This window comes from Sminthopsis crassicaudata, chromosome 5, assembly GCF_048593235.1.
Source record: "Sminthopsis crassicaudata isolate SCR6 chromosome 5, ASM4859323v1, whole genome shotgun sequence".
Classification (NCBI taxonomy): Eukaryota; Metazoa; Chordata; class Mammalia; order Dasyuromorphia; family Dasyuridae; genus Sminthopsis; species Sminthopsis crassicaudata.
Window position 1 is genome coordinate 232,181,401 of NC_133621.1, and position 7,710 is coordinate 232,189,110.

Here is a 7,710-nt window from a genome sequence, read left to right on the forward strand (position 1 = left end):
TTCTTCTCTGGCTAGTTATCCACCATTAAAAAGCAAACAAACAAATTTTCATTTGACCCTAGTATCTTCTCAAGCTATTGACCTATATTTCTTTTTTTTTTTTTTAATTAATTAAACTCACAAGCATTTACTTGTGCCTACCACATTGATTCTCTAACTCTAACTTTTCTGTTCATGGCACAAAATACTTTGCCATAAGGAATTTATGGCACCCTGAGTATTTAAGTCAGTGCCATTATGAGAGGATTGATAGCTTTGTGCCTATGCAGTTTCCCTTTAATAAGAACTGCTACTTTTGTTAAGTCTTTTGTGAGATATATTTTGAGATTAGTACATTGATACAATAAGAAAGTTTATTTTGCTTTTTTTCAATAACATTGCACTTGTATGGTACGGAAATGGTGAGGAGTCACCATTTAATAAAAAAGCTGGAGAGATCTCTAGAATAAAGCAAAGTTTATTGTACATTCTCACGAGAAGGGCGTCCCACCACTCGAGCAGACAATTGAAGATGTGGGAAAACTGGAACACTGATGCATTGCTGATGGAGTTGTGAATGGATCCAACCATTGTGGAGAGCAATTTGGAACTCTGCCCAAAGGGCTATCAAACTATGCATACCCTTTGACCCAGCAGTGTTTCTACTGGTTTTATATCCCAAAGATATTTTAAAGGAGGGAAAGGGACCTGTATGTGCAAGAATATTTGTGGCAGCCCCCTTTGTGGTGGCCAGAAACTGGAAACTGAGTGGATGACCATCAATTAGAGAATGGCTAAATAAGTTATGGTTTATGAAGGTTATGGAATATTATTGTTCTATAAGAAATGAATAGCACAATGAATACAGAGAGGTTTGGAGAGATTTACATGAACTGATGCTGAGTGAAATAAGCAGAACCAGTATATCATTATACATTTCAACAACAATATTATATGAGAATCAATTCTGATGGAAGTGTCTGTCTTCAACAATGAGAGGATCCAAATCAGTTCTAATTGATCTGTAATGAACAGAAACAGCTATATTCAGAGAAAGAACACTGGGAAATGAGTATGGACCACAACATAACATTTCCACTCTTTCTGTTATTGTTTGCTTGCATTTTTGTTTTTGTTTTTTTTTCTTCTCAGGTTATTTTTATCTTCTTTCAAAATCCGAACTTTCTTGTGCAACTTACCTTGTTGCATACTGTATAAACTTGTGTATATATATTATATTTAACATATAATTTAATGTAAAGGGCTGAAACTCTTAAAAGATATGCTTGAATCAGAGAACCGAGTACTTAAGGCTAATTACCTATTTAATATAAAACAACGACTATTAGCATATGTTTGGAAAAATGGCCCTTCTCACCATTGGTGCTCAATGTTTGGGGTAAAGATAATCATAGGCAAGGATTAGAGGGTTGGGTGACAGGCCAGAGTCTCACTTTGCGGCAGGATGAGGAGGAGAAAAGTGGAGATTCTGGACTTCAGAATCAAGAAGAGATCTTTGGCAAAACTCCTGGCAGTTTGCCTGCTTCTCCCCCTAAAAACCAAGGACTTTTACTTATCTTGACTCTGGCTAACCTGAAACCTCTAGGGAACTAGTTTGGACTTAAAACTTTAACATATTTAACATGTATGGGAATACCTGCCATCTAGGGGAGAGGGTAGAGAGAAGGAGGGGAAAAGTTGGAACAGATGTTTTTGCAAGCATCAACCCATGTTTTGTATATAAAAAAGCTATAATAATTTAAAAAACTGTTTCCAGCCTTAAGTGACTGAATCTTGATATCCATATCTGTATGACGTGTTTCTACTTTCACAACTATGCTTCAAACTCAAACCGATTCTACAATTCCTACATAATGGGCTTGTTTGCTTGTTTTCTAGATGAGTAGCTTCTCTGCCAGGGACTATGTCTAATGTGTATATATGAGGAGAGAGGAGGAAGAGAGATCTCTTTGCCTCAATGATAAAGAGAATTGGGTCTCTCTTCAATTTCAAACTGCCTATCTCTAGGATTTAGCTAATGAAAGCCTTGCAAGGAAACAGCTAACCTTTTAATTGTCCAGTGACTTTTCACCTTTAATGACTCAATCAGAAAGAGATGTACAGAGTGTTAACACCTTATTAAAATAATGAAACCTCATCATCTTTAATTACATTTTATAACTAAAAACTAAACTGAGGGAAAGAAACCCGTCCCTTACATAACATTAATTTAAAGGGATTGCATTTAATATGGATAAGCTTTGGAGTAAACAAAAGAAGTGAATCAATTACTAAGATAGTTTTTACAGTTTGTATTTTGATACAGTGAATCTGATAAAACATTCTTTTTTTCAAATGTGTGGTATGGGGAAAAAAACAAGAATGAATACATGGTTTCTAGTAAAATGAAAAGACAATTGAATTTTAATCATGGTCATATATCACACAAAGAAAAGAATTATTTTAGCCATTTATTGTCATAGTATAAGATAAAATCTATGGAAAAAAGCAACTATTGGTGAAAAAGTATAAGTAGCCAGCAATATAGATGTCAATATAATAATAATAAAAATGTAGCCTTCTATTACAGCTGAGGATTTAACTTTACCTGCCTTAACAGAAATAGTCAATAATGTTAGGTAAGAGCACTGAGAAAGAAATATTCCTGGATCTAATATCAGGTACAGTTTCTCAGGGAACTGCTTCTCAAATATTCAAAAGAATGTAGCTGGAAATAGTAAGTGATGGCTAAATATTTGCAGTACAGTTCGATGACTCAACTGATACAAGTTATAAAATGTCAATTACTAAATTATATCAGATTTGCTGAACAAGATTCAGTTACTAAACAATTCTTTTCATGCACTGAATTACTTTAATATCAACAGCATAAGTAAGATACATATAATTCTATCTCCAACACCTTGGAGAAAAATTATTTGTCTTAGGAAAATTGTCTTTCTGTCTACATAAACAGTGCACCTGCAATGACTGGAAGATTACAAGGATTTGTTTCAAAAAAGTAAAACAATGTTTTCCAAGTGTAGGTTCAAAGCATTGCTTCATACATTATGATCAAAGATCATTCCGGAAGAAATCAAAATTTGTCTGGACTTGGTGGTTAAAATAGTTAATAGTTTGTGTATACAAAGTAAAGAGATCTTAAAATGAGACTTCTTAAACACAGTTTGGTTCTTCATAGGGATATTTTCTTATTATCAAGTTGTAAGTTTCTTGCAAAATTTTATAAATTATTACTAAATTCATTCTAATTGAAGGATATAAACTAAATACACATAAATAAGTACATTATTGGCCAACAATAACAGCGATAGAGAAATTCTATTGAAAGCATTTGAAAAAGGCATAAAATATTTGGGAATTTACCAAGACATACATAGGCATTATGTGAATGCAACTTCAAAATCTTCTTTGTAAAATAAAGCCAGACCTAAGTAATTGGAGAAATGTTAAATTATTCATGACTAGATCAAGTCAACATTAAAAAAAAAAAAAAACTAAATTAATTTCTTTGTTCAATGCCATGCCAGATTACCAAAAATACTTTACAGAACTATAAAAAATAACGAAAAGCATATGGAGGAACAAAAGATCAAGAGTCTCAAGAGAAATAATGAAAAGAGTGAGAAAGAAATTGATATTAAAAAGAAGTAATGGTTAAAATGATGTGGTATTGTTTTAACAAAAAGATTGGTTAGTGTAACAGAGTATCTATACAATTTACAAACACATTAGCACAATGATTGATAAACTGCCAAACCACCGCTATTGGGTAAAAATTTCCTGTATGACAAACACTGATGAGAAAATGGAAAACAGTTGGGCAGAAATTATGTAAGGATCAACATCCCACAACATATTCCCCCTTTCCCTCAACCCCTCCCCCACCAAAACAAATGGAAAGCTGACCCAGACATAAATAGCAACAATCAACAAAGAGGGGAAAGAAGAAATTGCTTTTCAAATCTATAAATAAGGAAAGCATTCATTCAAATAAGAGATAGGATGACAAAATGACATGGACAAATTTTGATTATTTAAAATCAAAAAGGTTTTGCACACACAAAGTATTGCAGCTAAAATTAGAAAGAAAATAGGTAAGTGGAGAAAAAATATTTTTAAAAAATTTATTTAATATTTCCCCCCAGTTACATTCAAAACAATTTTTTGCACTTGTTTTTAATATTTTTGTGTTCTAGGTTCTCTCCTATCCACAATTAAGAAACCACATGCAAAGTTATTCAAAATATTTCCATAAAAGTCAAGTTGTGAAAGAAAACATAAATCTCCCACCCTAATGAAAATAAAAACCCTCAAGAAAAATTAAGTTAAAAATAAAGAGATCGAGTAATAGAGAATACTTCAATCTATATTCAGACACAATTAGTTCCTTCTTTGGGTTTGGATAGGATTTCTCATCTTAAGTCCTTCATAGTAGGTATGGATAATTGTACTACTGAAAATGACAAAGGCGTTTACAGCTAGTCATCCCAGAATATTGCTATTTGTATACAGTACATTTCACTTTGTTCATGAAGACTTTAGAGGTTTTTTTTTTTTGTTTTTTTTTTTACCCCTGAGAACATCCTGTTATTGCTAATTGTATTTCCTCCTATTTATTCTTTCTCCTTCTACCATGTCCCTCCTCAAAAGTGTTTTGCTACAGATCACTCCCTCCCTCAATGTCCTCTCTTTTATCACTCTTCCCCTTCCTCCACACTTGCCATTGCCCTCCTATTTTTCTGAAGAGTAAGATAGATTTCTATACCATATTGAGTGTATATGTTATTTCCTATTCTAGCCAATTCTGATGAGAGTAAGGTTCATTCACAAACCTTCTCCCCCTTTTCTCTTCCACAGTAAAACCTTTTTCTTTTTTATGGCAGATAATTTGCACCACTCCCCTTCTCCCTAACCCTTTCTTCCCAATACATTCTTTACTCACCCCTGGAAATAAAGCCCTACTTTAATAAACAATTAAAAACTGAGAAATAGGCTAAGGAAATAAGCAGGAAAAAAAAAGTTTCTGACCATTGAAAGTTATTATGGTGACAAGAAGGATCAGGTTAGATAAATATTTGGTTTGTAAAGTGTAACAAACTCAAATCCTTCACCTTGGCTCTGTCTGCACTGTCTCCCTCTGATCTGCCAGATCAGGAGGTTGGGCTTCTCTTCAGGAATCATTATAATAATTACAGAAAACTCCTCCTGAAGTATAGCCAGTACTGACTGAAGAACCCATGGACTTGGGAAGCTCTGAGGTAGCCATTTTCCTAAAGAACATCTTATGATTAACATTTGGTTGCTAATGTGCAAGGAGCAGCTAGGTGTCCTAGTAGATAGAATGCCAGTGTTGGAGTTCAAATATGGCCTCATACTTGGTCAGGTCACATAAGCCTGCTTGCCTCAGTTTCTTCACTTGTAAAGTAAGCTGGGTAAGGAAATGACAAAGTATTCCAGTGTCTCTGCTAAGAAAATCCCAAATGGGGTCATGAAGTCAGTCACAAGCAAAATAACAATATCAACAGCTCAAGAAAAAAAAAATAGCAAGTCAGAAAGTGTTAGGATTGCTAGGTGAGAACTCAGGTTGTCTGGATAGTGACAAGGTGAGAATTCAGGTTGGACAATTACAAGGTGAGAACTCAGGTTGACTTGATAGAAGGAGCAAGCTCATTGGCTGAAGTGGTTCTTCCCAGAAGCCCTTACATTATCCCACGCCCATTCTCTGGGAGGATAAAAGAGGACACCACTCGAGAGACAGGAGAAGACTGCACTACATCTGGCTTGACGCAGCTCTCTGCAGGAAGGGAAGTCACTTCTCTGGACAAGAGTTAACAGCAACTGCCTGGAGACAACGGTTCACTACAGGAAGAAGAATCTGTCTGAAAGATTTGAGTAGACACAGCAGATCTCTTCCCAGAGAGCGATCCGGCAGCTTCTGGAGACAACAGCACGCTACAAGAAAGGCTCAGGCTCATGTTAACCTAGGTAGTATTAGAAAGTGGTGGAGTAAAGGGAATATTTTTCTCCTGACTCATGGAAGTGTGTGTGTGTGAAGGAGAAAAAGAGAGAGAGAGAGAGAGAGAGAGAGAGAGAGAGAGAGAGAGAGAGAGAGAGAGAGAGAGAGAGAGAGAGAGAGAGAGAGAGAGAGAATGAGAATGAAAAAATATAGTAGACATCAGGAATGGTAAGTATGAAATAGAGTGGGAGAGCATATAATTAACAAGAAAGAGGTTTTCATAATTAATGAGGAAAAGGGTAACTTTCCTAGTGGAACCCCAGTTAGGCAGAAGAAAGGAAACACCCTTTGAGGTTAGGGAATGCTAATAGCTAGCAGGCTAAAACCTAAAAGGGATTTAGTACTCTACAAGAGCTAGCTATAAGGAGGAAAAACCAGGTTGAAAGGAAAGACATAAAACAGAATAGGATTAGGAGAAACACCACATAGCATTGGGGGGAGTAAGGGGAAAGATACCAAGAGACAGCATGTCCTGGAAGTCTGACCCAAAGGAGGGCAGCAGCCATGACATGGGCCATAAGCAGATTGATAGGGAAAATTTAATTTCAGGAACATGACTGGATTTCTGGGGGGGGGGGGTTTGTTTGTTTTTTAATTAAAGCTTTTTATTTATAAAACATATGCATGGGTAATTTTTCAACATTGACCTTTTATAAACCTTTTGTTCCAAATTTTGCCCTCTTTTTCCCCCACCCCCTCCACTAGCTGGCAGGTAGTCCAATACATGTTAAATATGTTAAAATATATGTTAAATCCAATATGTGTATACATATTTATACAATTATCTTGCTGCACAAGAAAAATAAGATCAAGAAGGAAGAAAAAAAAAACTGAGAAAGAAAACAAAATGCAAGCAAATAACAGCATGAGAATGTTATGTTGTGGTCCACACTAAGTTTCCACAGTCCTCTCTCTGGGTGTAGATGGCTTTCTTCATCACTGCACAAGTGGAATTGGTTTGAATGATCTCAATGTTAAAGAAAGCCACATCCATAAGAATTGATCATCCTATAGTCTTTTTGTTACTGTGTATAATGATCTAGTTCTGCTCATTTCACTTAGCATCAGTTCATGTAGGCCTCTCCAAGTCTCTCTGAAATTATCCTGCTGGTCATTTCTTACAGAACAATAGTATTCTATAGCATTCAAATACCATAATTTATTCAACCATTCTCAAATTGATGGGCATCACTCAGTTTCCATCCACTCATTACAAATATTTTTGCACATGTAGGTCCCTTTCTCTCCTTAAGATCTCTTTAAGATATAAGCCAAGTAGAAACACTGCTGGATCAAAGGGTATGCACAGTTTGATAACTTTTTGAGCATAGTTCCAAACTGCTCTCCAGAATGGCTGGATGTATTCACAGTTCCACCAACAATGTATCAGTGAACCAATTTTCCCACATCCCCTCCAACATTCCACATTATCTTTTCCTATCATCTTAGCCAATCTGACAGGTGTGTAGTGGTATCTCAGAGTTGTCTTAATTTGCATTTCTCTGATCAATAGTGATTTGGAACACTCTTTCATATGAGTAGATGTAGTTTCAATTTCATCATCTGAGAATTGTCTGTTCATATCCTTTGATCATTTATCAAATGGAGAATGGCTTGAACTATTATAAAATTGAGTCAATTCTCTATATACTTTAGAAATGAGGCCTTTATCAGATCCTTTGGATGTAAAA